Genomic DNA, 15,358 nt, shown 5'->3' with positions numbered 1-15,358 from the left:
TGCTCACAGTGATGTTGCTGTGGACTTTCTAAGCTTTCCTTTCCTTATCTCTAATGGTAATCAACTAAAGTAACAGTTTGTCTTCTCTTTAACTCCTGGAATTAAAGATACCATCACTGGTTGCTAATGCAATCTCACTATTAGTGCACAGCTTCAAGAGGATGCCTTCTGAAGAGTGTTCTTAAAAGCTGACTATTTGGACGCCTCTTGGGAGTCACTTCCACTCCTCTCAGCCTTTTCTGCTGGGGCTCCAGTCAGCTTTGAACAGGTGTAGCCTGATGGTGCCTGGTCTGGGCTGGTACAATGCCTCTCCTCATCTACCCCAGGACTCCTCCACTGACACTCAGCACCGTGTACATGAAGGCTGGGAGTGCAGGCAACTTGATGTCCAATGGAAAACAGAAGCTGACAGAGAAATGTGTCTGCCTCCACCCCTCGAGATGGACAATCTTGAGAAGCATCTCATAGCATCCAGCTCATGTGGTAGTGGCCACAATGCACTTACTATTTCCCTGCCTACTACCCCATCCCTCACCTCTGCTGCCTGCAATCACACACACTGATGAAGTTCTGGCACATAAATCTTGATCCTAGGCTCTGCCTTGTGGGAAACCCAAGTGAAGACAAGAGATGACAATTATTTTCTTCACTTTCATTTTAAATATCTAATATTTTCCCATGCTTGTTTCATACAAGCACTTGAGAAAGGGTTGTTCTTAAGTCTTGAATCTAATAAGGTGCCATAAGTAATCCAAATGTCACTAAACATTTTTTAAAAAACTATCTCAGATTCCACCTGCACCTCAGCTGTCATCATAGGCACACCTATGGAGAGAAAGGACAGCAGGATCTCTACAGCTGTACCTAGTCAGAAATACTTGTACTTTCAAGATGACTTCTTCAACGGGTCCAGTATATCAGTTATTTTTCCACAAGCAACTATTGATTGTTACCAAGTTTTCCTGTGATAGCACTGTTAACTGTAAGGTGTATTAGTTCACTTTCTTTTGGTCAAGCAGCCTTTCTAACACATCAAGGATGCTATTCCATTTGTCTAAGCATTTTGGAGAAATGTGTATCAAAGCAGTTTCACTATCCCGTATATGTCACACATTTTATCTTTGGCTAAACACTGAATAACACAAGTGGCTGTCTACCTTTGTGCTTATGACCAGCAATCTGCTACATTATGCAGTGTCATAGGTACTTTCTGAAAACACAGCTGAAGGTGTGAACAAAACACTGCATGCTTGTGATCCCTAAATCACTCACAGGTTCACCATGTGTTTTCCATTATCAGTGACAATTACAGAACATTCTAGTGATTTTCCATTCCATACATGTTTTTTCTTTCCTTCAGATTCACTAGGTTGTTATCTGCATGAGACCCAGAAATCTCTTGACAAACAAAATAAGAGGCATACTAGAATTGTGTGGTTACAAAATGTTTCAAAAAAAGATACCTGGTTGTCTCTGCATATCCAAATAGCAGGTGCATTGTACACAAAACCAGCACATTTAGGATCATCAGTAATCCGTATTTTCTAGAAGGATCTTTGCATCTAGAATTCATAGCCTGGACAAATTTCAAAACTCTTCAACTTCTGAAAATGTTTGGGAACCTCTAAAAATACTTTTGACAAGCTTTTTGTTTCAATTTTAGCCTCTGTTTTCAACTGTCTTTTGAAAACAAAGATTCTGCCTTTGCAAAACATTCCTTTTTAAATTTCCTTATTTTTCAATTGGAGGATAATTGCTTTACAATGTTGTGCTGGTTTCTGCCATATATTAACATGAATCAGCCATCGGTATATATCCGTCCCCTTCCTCTTGAATCTCCCTCCTAGTAAAACATTCTTGTGAAGTAGATTATTTCAAAGTTTGATTAATGAAGCAAAATATTTCCCTTCTCTCCCCAACATTTTCTTTTTAAAAAAAATACCTCATATTCTTTTTTATGTCAGGATCAAAGAAAATTTATCATGAAAATTTTCATATATTCTTCTGACATCCTTTTGGAAAATTTTAAGGTGAAAATCTGCACATTTTGCTTTTAATTCATCTTCATAGGATGAGAAGAACTCTCAAATAGAAAACTTTATCCAAAGATTTCTGGCTAAAATTGAATTAACTAAGACTCGATTACAGTTCTTAAAGGTCATTTTGTTTAATTTTACAAATAATTCTAGCAGGTCAAGCAACTATAAATATCAAAATTATAACTGACTCTCCAAAATCTTTATTCTTTTATTCTATTCTACCTTTTAATGCTATTCATACCCTTTAATATTCTTATAAACATTTCTCAGCCTAAAATTGACACAATATACTTGCTATAGTACACAAATAGAACAAATTCTTAAGAAGTTCTTGTTTTTAATGCCAGTCTATTTGTCTATTTCCCCATAATGAATCACAGCCTTGTCATGGTAAAGGGATTTGCATAACTCAGTGAAGCTATAGGCCATGCTGTGCAGCGCCATCCAAGACAAAGAGGTTATTAATTGTGAAGAGTTCTGACTAAACGTGATCCACTGGAGCAGAAAATGGCAACCCATTCCATATTCTTGCCTCAAGACCCCCTTGAAAAGTATGAGAAGGCAAAAAGATAAGACAGGAATATGAGCCCCCCAGGTCGGAAGGTGTCCAATATGCTGAGGAAGAGCGGAGGGCAATTACGAATAGCTCTGGAAGAATGAAGTGGCTGGGCCAAAGCAGAAGTGACACTCAGTTGTGGAAGTGTCTGGGGGTGAAAGTAAAGTCTAATGCTGTAGAGAACAATATTGCATAGGAACCTGGAACGTTAGGTCCATGAGTCAAGGTAAATTGGACACGGTCAAGCAGGAGATGGCAAGAATGAACATCAACATCTTAGCAATCAGTGAACTAAAATGGATGGGAACGTGTGCTGTGCTCAGTTGCTTCAGAAATGTCCAACTCCTATGACCCCATGGACTGTAGCCCTCCAGGATCCTCTGTCCATGGAATTCTCCAGGCAAGACGACTGGAGTGGGTTGCCATGCCTTCCTCCAGGGAACCTTCCCAACCCAGGGATCGAAACCACGTCTCCTGCTCTCCTGCACTGCAGGTGGATTCTTTACCCACCAAGCCACCTGGGAAGCCCAAAATGGATGGGAATGGGAGAATTTAATTCAGGTGACAATATTATATCCACTACTATGGAAAGAATCCTTTAAAAGAAATGGAGTAGCCCTCATAGTCAACACAATTAACTATGCCGCACAATTGCACTCATTTCACATGCTAGCAAAGTAATGCTCAAAATTCTCAAAGCCAGGCTTCAATAGTATGTGAACTGAGAACTTCCAGATGTTCAAGCTGGATTTAGAAAAGGCAGAGGAACTAGAGTTCAAACTGCCAACATCTGTTGGATCATAGAAAAAGCAAGAGAATTCCAGAAAAACATATACTTCTGTTTCATTGGCTACACTAAAGCCTTTGACTGTATGGATCACAACAAACTGTGGAAAACTCTTAAAGACATGGGAATACCAGACCATCTTATTGCCTCCTGAGAAACCTATATGTAGATCATGAAGCAACAGTTAGAACCAACAAGGAACAACAGACTGGTTCCAAATTGGGAAAGGAGTATACCAAAGCTGTATGTTGTCACCCTGCTTGTTTAAGTTATATGCAGAGTACATCATACAAAATGCCAGGCTGGATGAAGCACAAACTGGAATCAAGATTGCCGGGAAAAATATCAATAACCTCAGATATGCAGATGACACCACCCTTATGGCAGAAAGTGAAGGGGAACTAAAAAGCCTCTTGATGAAGATGAAAGAGGAGGGTGAAAAAGCTGGCTTAAAACTCAACATTCACAAAACAAAGTCATGGCATCCTGTCCCATCACTTCATGGCAAACAGATGGAGAAACAATGGAAACACTGAGAGACTTTATTTTCTTGTACTCCCAAATCACTGCAGATAGTGACTGCAGCCACAAAATTAAAAGACACTTGCTCCTTGGAAGAAAAGTTATGATAAACCTAGACAGCGTATTTAAAGCAGAGACATCACTTTGCCCATAAAGGTCTGTCTAGTCAAAGCTATGGTTTTTCCAGCAGTCATTTACGGATGTGAAAGCTGGACCATAAAGAAGGCTGAATGCCAAAGAATTGATGCTTTTGAATTGTGGTGCTGGAGAAGACTCTTGAGAGTCTCTTGGACTGCAGGGAGATGAAACCACTCAATCTTAAAGGAAATCAGTCCTTAATATTCATTGGAAGGACTGATGCTGAAACTGAAGCTCCGATACTTTGGCCACCTGATGTGAAGAGCTGACTCATTGGAAAAGACCCTGATGCTGGGAAAGACTGAAAGAAAAAACAGAAGGGAATGGTAGAGGATGAGATGGTTAGATAGTGTCACTGACTCAATGGACATGAATTTGAGCAAATCCCAGGAGATAATGGAGGACAGAGGAGCCTTGTGTGCTACAGTCCATGGAGTCACAAAGAACCGGACATGTTAGTAACTGAACAAAAACAAGTTTGCCTATTTATTTAACCAATAGAAATATCTTACTTTTGTACATAAAATCGACAGTTTATTACCATCAGTTTTTGCAGCCCTCTTGGAATATTCAATGTTTATATTTCAATTGGTTGACTGAATTTCAACATATAAAAGCAAATAAGGTCACTTTTCACTCTTAAGTTACTTCTAAATGCTTATATATCTTTGGAACTGAATTCAGTTACTTATAATAAACTTATGCTTGTGTTTCACATATTTATATGATGTGGATCTGCACAATCACATGACCATTGATCACGCAAAAGTTCCAAAATCCCAAAAATAACTGATGCAGGCAACTAGCTTTTTGCTCTTCCAAACTAAGGTCAAAGTTGAAGCCCAAATTAGATTCTTTCAAGTCATATTTTTTTCACCTGCCTCGTATTACCTCAACCATATTTTTGAATGGCATTTAATTCTTACATCAACTATATCCATACTGAAAGAAAGAAAGTGAAGTCACTCAGTCGTATCCAACTCTTTGAGACCCCATGGACTGTAACCTACCATGCTCCTGCAAGTACTGGAGTGGGTTGCCAGTTCCTTCTCCAGAGGATCTTCCTGACCCAGTGATCGAACCTAGGTTTCCTGCATTGCAGGCAGACACTTTACCGTCTCAACCACCAGGCAAGCCCATATCCGTACTGGGTACTGGTCAAAATCTACATTTTGTCTCTTGTGACTCATGAGAAGTTAAAAGAGAAAAAAAAGACATAACATCTGTGTAGTTATTTCCATAACCATAGCAATTTCAGAAGTCTTATAAGAATCCTAAACATATATTGGTGTAATGCTTTTTTCTTGGGCTTCCCTGGTGGCTCAGACGGTAAAGCATCTGCCTGTAATGCGGAAGACCCAGGTTCGATCCCTGGGTTGGGAAGATCTCCTGGAGAAGGAAATGGCGACCCACTCCAGTATTCTTGCTTGGAGAATTCCGTGGATTGAGGAGCCTGGTAGGCTACAGTCCACAGGGTCGCAAAGAGTCGGACATGACTGAGCAACTTCACTTCGCTTCTTCACTTTTTTCTTACTGTGCCGGAAAAGTCAATAAATTATTTTTAAATTACGCAAAAATTTAACTCATTTACCAGCTGAGACAGCATCTTGAAGCTTGAGATGATCTAGCCTCTGAAGCAGAGCCAGGAACCACAAGGTGAAGATGGGTGGAGAGACAGGAGGTTGTGACACATCTCATGTTTTTACCTCATGATCCACTCATAAATACTGTTTCCGGTCTTCACACCTCTAAGCTCCAGTAGTTTCAAGGTTTTAGAGCCCAAGTGACCCAAAAAAGTTCTTAGTTGGAAACTGAGAGTGCCACCTGACCCCACTGCCATTTCCTTACACAATCAGAGAAATGGTGAACAGCAGAAAAAAGAAAAACATATAGATACATATACATGTGTATATACATATTCTGGCAGGGTATGTATAATATATGAAACATAGGGGAATGCTTGTGCATTGCCTTATACCCCAAAGTAGGAACTAACAGAAACAACCCCAGTCCTACAGACAGATCTATGAATGTCTCAGGTGCCTGAGGGATGACAGACTAGGCCACCTCAAAGGACTCCGTCCATGGAGGTGGTGGCCACAGAAAAGGGGAACCTAAGATAGTAGTGGAGGATGAAGGTCTTAAGAACCAGGTACAAAACAAGTATTGTTTCTGCCTATCGTTCTCATCCCTCTTTACTTCTCCCGTTATTGTGTTTGAGTTATGCTGGTTCTGCTTAAATGTAACATTTGGTTCACAGGTTACAGATGATCAGCTGGGCTGAAGTGAAAGTCCAAAAGAAACTAAGATCACTGGGAGAGCATGGGCTTGGACGACTGAGCTCAGGGACTCATCTCTAGATGTGGCACTTGATGACTTGGGCTACCCTCCAAAACACACATTAGGCATATAATTTTACTTTTATAGAATGATATTATACATGCATGTCTGAAGGTATCTTTTTAGCACAGTTTTTTGTTTCTCTCCTTTTTTTCCTACCAGTCTTTTCATCTCCTCTCTGCCCTCTCCTATCTGATATCCCCCAAGTCTCACAAATGGCCCTTGTTCTCTGTCCTAATGCACCATATCCATACACAGTTGTCTGGGGTTTTGTTTTCCTTTTTTGCCATTGTTTACAATACACAATACCCTGTTCTTTGCATCTTACTTTCGAACCCAACAATACTTTGTGGAAATTCTTCCTAATCAGCTGGTTTGGCTCTAATTCTTTCTGTTTAACGGCATAATAATATTCTAGAGTATGGCTGGGCCATAATTTATTGAACTTTTCTGTGCTGTGTATATGCTTAGTCACTCAGTCATGTCCAACTCTTTGCAACAGCATGGACTGTAGCCTGCCAGGCTCCTCTGTCCATGGGGATTCTCCAGGCAAGAGTACTGGAGTGGGTTGCCATGCCCTCCTCCAGGGGATCTTTCCAACCCAGGGACTGAACCCAGGTCTCCCGCATTGCAGGTGGATTCTTTACCATCTGAGCCATCAGGGAAACCTGAACGTTTCTAGTATTTAGCATTAATCACTTTTCAAGATTCTTCTTTTTTACTTACATATCCTTACATGCCAGTCACTGGTACTTCTAATTCTATGGCATTGGCTCCCAGGTATGGGATTGGTGGGGCACAGGATATATGTTTTAAATTTTACTTTTTTTATTTTTTAAAATATAAATTTATTTATTTTAATTGGAGGTTAATAACTTTACAATATTGTATTGGTTTTGTCATACATCAACATGAATCTGCCATGGGTGTACACGTGTTCCCCATCCTGAACCCCCTTCCCTCCTCCCTCCCCGTACCATCCCTCTGGGTCATCCCAGTGCACCAGCCCCAAGCAGATTATATTATAAAACAATAATAATAATTTACTTTTCCACAGACAGCATATGAAGAAACCCCTCATTTTTCCTGTCTTTCACCAACTCATTATACCAGGCATTTCCACTCTTCTTAATGTGGTCAGTACGATGGACATAGAGTGATTTTTCACTTTGAATGTAATTTGCTTGTTTGAACATATTTTATATTTTTTAGCCACTTGGATTTGGTCTTCCATGAGCTGTCCACTCATTAGATAAAAAAACAGACACACAAAGATGGGAAGGATAAATAGTTATAGATAAATTCTACATACAACACTATGGCAACTCATTGGAAAACTGTGAAAAAGGGGAGGATGACTAGAAATTTTTTAATTATCAAAATTCACTCAAGAAGAAGTGGAAAATACAAATCGGCTGGTTAACATAGAAAATTAGAAAGGTAAATTAATATCTGCTTTTTAAAAATATCAGAACCAGATATACTAATAGTTAAATACTATCTAACCTTTTTAAAGAAGAGATAATTTCTGTGATATTTAAATTGTTGTAGCTCATAGAAAACTACAGAAAAATTCCTATTTAATTTTGTGAGGTCAGTCTATTTTTAAAGAGAGAAAGTGCAACTATATGTCAATCTCACTTATAAATTTATAAGTAAAGGTCAAAACATTGGGGAATAAAATCTAGCAGTACATCAAAATAATAATTTACGGTGGTCAAGTGATGATAGCTAAACATGAAAAGGAATCCAGATTAGGAGTTCTTTTCTCTTAACGCATTAGATTAACAAACTAAAGAACAAAAACCAAATAACTGCATTAATAGATACTAAAAAATTATTTGATAAAAGCTCAGCAATTATCTCCAAAATAGGGGAATTATGAAACTATCTGTGCTGACATCTGTTACCAAAAGTCCTCAAAATGTATCACCCCAAACTAGCCAAATAAGTCAGGCACCATCTATCACTGTCTGCTACCCTCATTATAATTCAATATTACCTTAGCGGGTTTAACAAACACCAGATAAATGTCCAGATAAAATTCTGGACATTCATATACCTAGAAAATTCAAGAGAAAGAAACTTCTGGAACACATACTAATCAACAGTGTTTCCTTATAGTAATGATATGGAATTAGAATGTAGATGCCATAAAAGAAAAGGTAAACATACACACTTTTCCACTTTTTGTAGGACAGAGGAGACCAAGGGTCCCTAACCTCACGGTCAGTACCCTGTTGGGAACCGGGCTGCGCAGAACAAGGTAAACAACTGGCGAAACAGAAACCATCCCCCACCCTGTTCTGTGGGAAAACTGTTTTCCACGAAACCGATTCCTGGTGCCAAAAAGGTTGGGGACCACTGGAACAGACCACAGCAAACCCAATATAAAAATAATTGGAGAAAATACACTTGTAACAAAGATGACCAATAAAGTATTGATATCTACAATATATAGCGTTCTTACACATTTGCAAGCAAAAGACAAACAACCCCACTATAAACAAGTGTTGAAAGTCACACCTTGATGAGATAAGGAACTAAACTTTATACCGCAGAAAGCAAGTTTCCCCTCAAAATGGTTGCTTCTAGCAAAGGAAACTGTGTCAGATTAACAATCAGATTATAGCCTCCTTTAAACCCTCCTCGCAACATCACCACCTAAAATCGTATGCCCTCAAGTGCTAGTCTTATATCTCATATCAGGCTGCTTTGGTTGTGGATGAAAGAGAAACATGGGCACCATTTAAATCTCTGGAGCACTGATTCCTGAATCCAGCTTGACAGTACCCCTGTGAATTCTACTTCACATGTATTGGCCCTGAAATCCTGCTGAGCTGCAGAGGAGGTTCTGCTGGCCCTGGATGGCCTCAGCCTTCTTTATACTCCTGATCTGTGGTGTGGCTCTGAAAGACACATCACCTGGCTTTTGGAAGCAGATTTAGGTGTTGTCTGCAGTTTTACTGCCAAGCCCCATCCACCAGACTGAGCAGTTTGGATGGAATCAGAACCTGGGTCAAGATACTCCGTTAGAGTTTGTGTAGGATGCACCATGGGACACTTCTTCTGGTGCGAAAGAGCAGTCCAGCCATTCCCCTGCCCCTGTTCTAGGTGAGTCCCCACTCATCCACATTGTTGGTTATGACACAGTGACCTGGGCAGAAGTGAAGAGCAATGAATGAAGTGATCACAACCCACCAGTTTCTGAACTGCCTCTTGGTCCCAGCCCATGTGTACAGCCTTCATGACCTGGGAATCACACTCTTTACCCTGGAGGTTGTGTGAATCCTCTACAGAAAGCACAGTCATCTAAGAGTAACAGCAGAGGGAGTGTGTGGAGACAACCAAGAAGGGGTAAACAAGGTGTGGATGGGGGAGGCATCTACAGTCTCTCTACCCCAGAGAGAAGGTGGATATGACAAAAGCAAGGTGGGGAGTCTCTCAGGGAAACTGACACAGAACTGTGACACATCCCAGGAGTGAGTGGGCTTAGAGGTTAGCAGGGGACAGGGAGATGCAGACTTTCAAAAAGTAGGGGGAGAGATGAGTCATGCAGATAATTCAAAACCTGCAAGGAGGAAATTAAGCACTGAAAATCAAAGGTTGTTAGTTTCCATCCTTCTATAGAAGTTAAGATAAAAGGGCAAAAAGACCAGGTAAGAAGAGGGGATTTCAACACAGGGATCAAAACTGAGGCAGCCTGGGCTGATAGAGGGGCAAAGATGTTTTTGTTAATGACCCATGATCCTAGCTTAAGTTCATGAAGAATCAGGCAGATTTTTGTGATTTTTCTGAGAGCTCCCATGGTGCCCACCAAACATGTAGGAAGCAGTGTCCATGGATGCAGTCCTGAGCTAAAATTTATGACAGATAGAGGGGAAATGTAAGACCTACTCTCAGGGTGAACTATTAGAAGACACTCAACAGCAGCGCTGACTGGTTTGATGTAGGACCTTTTACTCTGATATGAGGTGGGTGGACCAGCAACATCCACATCACCTGGGAGCTTATCAGAACGGCCCAATATCAAGTCCTACCCCATACCTACTGAACCAGAATTTGCACTTTAGGAAGATTCCCCAGACGTCGTGTTTGAGAAACACTGATACAGGCAATGAGGCAGAATGAAGAGACTGCCTGGAGGCGGAACTGTTGCCCAAAGCTTCATGGATAAGTTGGGTCTTGGACAATTTTGCATATGGATCCTGAGTGCTGGGAGGGAAGAACTGGAGGTATCCTCAAGGCCCATGTCAAATGCTTCACACATGCGAACTCAGGATGACACATCCACCCTGTCTATCCTCTTCTCAGCAAACTTCCCTGGGATGTTTCAAGCCCAGTAATGGCTCTGGTTATCAGGTGTGAATTGACCCACTCAAAGAAACTGGCCTGGGCTACCAATACCCTTCTGCCGTTGCTTTCTGACTGCACTCTAGAAGTGGGCTGGGGTTTCTGCAAGGGGCCTCAGAATGACCTCGCTATACCAGGCCTTTCTCTCCCTTACTCATGTGACCTTCCTATTGGGAGAAATATGTATTTAGGTACAAGTAATATACTTCTTTCCTATTAAGATGCCTGCCTTTTGCTTTTAGGAAACCCACAAAAGGGAAAATTTCAACTCAATCCAAAGAAAGGGATAACTCATATGTGAAGAATGGCCCTAATCCCTTAGCAAGGGATTATGTTCTAGGTCCAGAAAGGGGAGATTAATCCTGCACTCTTAATGGATGCTTTGTGTGAGGCAGATGCAGCCTCCACACCACATTTCCCCCACCCAGACCACCTTTTCCTGAACTGTGTTTCAGCACCTGACCTACATTGAGGAGTATTCCACTTTAAAGCAGCTCTTTGCAGTGCTATGCTGTATCTACTCCATGGGTCTTGTTAAGGATATTGATTACACTGCCCTAGTAGCTGCCATCACGTGCTCCGTGATACACCAGTGAACAGCTGTGACAGAAAATTAGGAGAAAAAGGAAAAAGAAGTCAAAGATTCTCTTCTGTGCTCCAGAAGCTCTGGAAGCTAGTCTGTTTGCTGTGAAATTCACGAGGTCTTTAATACATTAATGTGGAACACTCCAAGAAGAAGATCTGATAGATAGGGGCTTTCCAAACTTATTTAACCACATTTTTCAAGACAATCTTGTCTGTACAGACTTCACCATGTTCATTTCGTCTCAAAGAAGACCCACGAGAGACACTTTTCTCGAATTCAGTACCAAGAACGGCATTTCCTGGGGAACTACTCTGCTGATTTTGTGAGTCCTGACAATTCAAAACTAGCCATGTTTTACTCTTTTCATTTGCTTCTGAGCTGAGGGCAAGACACTGGAAGGCCTCCAGAAAGTATACCAAAATTTGGAGCACTCCCTCTGTGGCCTGACTCACTGCTGTCCACTTGTTTTCCTCAATTTCCTCAATGATTTATCTGAAACGTTTCTCTTGACCTAGCTCTATGTAAATCACATTAAATCTTTTTCCAAACAAAAATTCAGAAAGGCTAAGCAACTCACCCAAGGTCACACAGCTTCAGTTCAGTCACTCAGTCATGCCCGACTCTTTGCGACCCCATGAATTGCAGCACGCCAGGCCTCCCTGTCCATCACCAACTCCCGGAGTTCACTCAAACTCACGTCTATGGAGCCGGTGATGCCATCCAGCCATCTCATCCTCTGTCGTCCCCTTTTCCTCCTGCCCCCAATCCCTCCCAGCATCACAATCTTTTCCAATGAGTCAACTCGTTGCATCAGGTGGCCAAAGTACTGGACTTTCAGCTTTAGCATCATTCCTTCCAGAGAACACCCAGGACTGATTTCCTTTAGAATGGACTGGTTGGATCTCCTTGCAGTCCAAGGGACTCTCAAGAGTCTTCTCCAACACCACAGTTCAAAAGCATCAATCCTTCAGCACTCAGCTTTCTTCACAGTCCAACTCTCACATCCATACATGACCACTGGAAAAACCATAGCCTTGACTAGACAGACCTTTGTTGGCAAAGTAATGTCTCTGCTTTTCAATATGCTATCTAGGTTGGTCATAACTTTTCTTCCAAGGAGTAAGCATCTTTTAATTTCATGGCTGCGGTCACCATCCGCAGTGATTTTGGAGCCCCCAAAAATAAAGTCTGACACTGTTTCCACTGTTTCCACATCTATTTCCCATGAAGTGATGGGACCAGATGCCATGATCTACACAGCTTACCAGAGAGGAATTCAAGATTCACCCTCAGTTTTGCCCCTCTTTGGGGCCTAAATTCTCCTAGGCCACCCTCCTAGTCCTGTAGGGCCCATGAAAGACCTGGATGTGTTGGCAACAATGTTGGCAGGAAGTGATCATTACTGAACAATAAGGATTTGGCTTAATCTTTCCTTTGCCTTTGCTTGTTTCTTACTGCCTAACCTCCTCCACACTCACACTTTAGGATCCCTTCCCTATTTTCCAAGACTTCTCATCAGCTCCCTAAGTCCAAGACCCACAACCTGTGTCTCACAGCTCCAGCACATGTACTTCTAAATAACCAGATATGTGAGAACAATGTACTGAGTGGTCAGCACAGACACTAGCCATAATAACAGGGGTGATCAATTCCAGCTGAATCTCTCCACCTGCACACAACAGAAACCCAGCCACAGGGGTGGCTTGACTAATTATGGACTTGTCTCACTCGCACAAATACCCCAGCTTCTGCGTCCAGCTCTCTACTCTGCATCTCTAGAGTAATGCTTTCATCCCCTTGCTGCCACATGGGCTCCAGATGGCTGGCCCACTGCCAGCCTCATATTTGCATTCTAAACAGGAAGGAAAATGAAGAGATAAATTAAGAGGAAGAGGTAGGGCAGCAAGAATATGAGAGAAGAACAATTTCCTAGGAATTTCTAGTATATTTCCCTTTCAGTCTCATTGGCCAAGACGGTGCCACACAGCCATCCCTAGCTAGAAGGGAGACTGTCCTGAATGTAAACACAGTTAGAAAGTAAGGAGAGACACAGAGGTGGGGCAGTAAGCTGGTATGATCTGCCACGCCAGTTCAGTTCAGTTGCTCAGTCATGTCCCACTCTTTGCGACTCCATGAACTGCAGCATGCCAGGCCTCTCTGTCCATCACCAACTCCCGGAGTTCACTCAAACTCACGTCCATCGAGTTGGTGATGCCATCCAGCCATCTCATCCTCTGTCGTCCCCTTCTCCTCCTGCCCCCAATCCCTCCCAGCATCAGGGTCTTTTCCAATGAGTCAACTCTTCGCATGATGTGGCCAAAGTATTGGAGTTTCAGCTTTAGAATCAGTCCTTCCAATGAACACCCAGGGCTGATCTCCTTTAGAATGGACTGGTTGGATCTCCTTGCAGTCCAAGGGACTCTCAAGAATCTTCTCCAACACCACAGTTCAAAAGCATCAATTCTTTGGCACTCAGCTTTCTTCACAGTCCAACTCTCACATCCATACATGACCACTGGAAAAACCATAGCCTTGACTAGACAGACCTTTGTTGGCAAAGTAATGTCTCTGCTTTTTAATATGCTGTCTAGGCCACTCCAGTGTTCTTGCCTGGAGAATCCCAGGGACAGGGGAGCCTGGTGGGCTGCCATCTATGGGGTCACACAGAGTCGGACATGACTGAAGTGACTTAGCAGCAGCATCAGCAGCTAGGCTGGTCATAACTTTCCTTTCAAGGAGTAAGCATCTTTTAATTTCATGGCTGCAGTCACCATCTGCAGTGATTTTGGAGCCCCCAAAAAATAAAGTCTGACACTGTTTCTACTGTTTCCCCATCTATTTCTCATGAAGTGATGGGACCAGATGCCATGATCTTAGTTTTCTGAATGTTGAGCTTTAAGCCAGCTTTTTCACTCTCCTCTTTCACTTTCATTAAGAGGCTTTTTAGTTCCTCTTCACTTTCTGCCATAAGGGTGGTGTCATCTGCATATCTGAGGTTATTGATATTTCTCCCGGCAATCTTGATTCCAGCTTGTGCTTCTTCCAGCCCCGCATTTCTCATGATGTACTCTGCATAGAAGTTAAATAAGCAGGGTGACAATATACAGCCTTGACATACTCCTTTCCTATTTGGAACCAGTCCTATTTGGAACCAACTGGAATTCCATTACCTCCACTAGCTTTGTTCATAGTGATGCTTTCTAAGGCCCACTTGACTTCACATTCCAGGATGTCTGGCTCTAGGTGAGTGATCACACCATCATAATTATCTGGGTCATGAAGATCTTTTTTATACAGTTCTTCTGTGTATTCTTGCCACCTCTTCTTAATATCTTCTGCTTCTGTTAGGTCCATACCATTTCTGTCCTTTATCGAGCCCATCTTTGCATGAAATGTTCCCTTGGTATCTCTAATTTTCTTGAAGAGATCCACGCCAGAGGCCACCCCAAATGCCTGAGTTGGGTACAAGATATAAAAAGCAGGCAGCAGGAACTAGAGGGGAAGCACCAGGGCTGAAAGGGTGGGCAGAGTCAAATAGGGGGTGCACCCAGGGTCACTGTGCTGCATCCCAGGCTCCCCTTCAGATCAGAAGGATTCATTCCCCCAGTGCTGGGAGGGCTGCCAACACAGACACAGCTGTCAGCCTCCTCTGGGCATTACTTTGGCTGAAAAGAGTCACAGACCCTTGACAGCCTTCATCCACTGCCTCCCCTCTTCATAACTCTACAGGGTTCTCTCAGCTCCAGAGCTCCCCATGGAGTCAGCTGAGGCCTTTGTTGAGACTGCATGCAGCCCAGTTTCTCCCTCTTCTCAATCTACTTCCCGTCTTTCCCTCTCACCTGAGCTATCCTAAGCACTCCTGATAAACACCCAGCAGGATGATTTCCCAGAGATGCAGTCTACATCAAGGAATAAGCCACTTCTTTCAAGTTCAATCCAACACGTGTGTGGTGAATGTGAGTACATCTGAAGCCCTGTGCTGGGTGCTGGGAATGGAGGGGGCAGGGAATACAAACGTGAACAAGCATTAGTCTCCA

General features: G+C 42.2%; 1 long non-coding RNA gene and 1 other non-coding gene across 4 annotated transcripts in view; one reads left to right on the top strand and one right to left on the bottom strand.

The window, feature by feature from the left end:
- The window catches only part of LOC147348612 (uncharacterized), a 197,340-nt gene that overhangs the window by 71,184 nt on the left and 110,798 nt on the right, over positions 1-15,358 (bottom strand). The window lies entirely within an intron of this gene.
- On the top strand, positions 5,354-5,425 carry TRNAY-GUA (transfer RNA tyrosine (anticodon GUA)). The gene has a single exon. It is a non-coding gene; the product is annotated as a tRNA-Tyr (tRNA).

Source organism: Bos grunniens, chromosome 22, assembly GCF_055505025.1.
Source record: "Bos grunniens cultivar Pamir isolate PY7600 chromosome 22, Bosgru_T2T1.0, whole genome shotgun sequence".
In the NCBI taxonomy this organism is placed as follows: Eukaryota; Metazoa; Chordata; class Mammalia; order Artiodactyla; family Bovidae; genus Bos; species Bos grunniens.
Note: the sequence above shows the minus strand (reverse complement) of the source record. Positions and strands in the feature narration are given on the sequence as shown.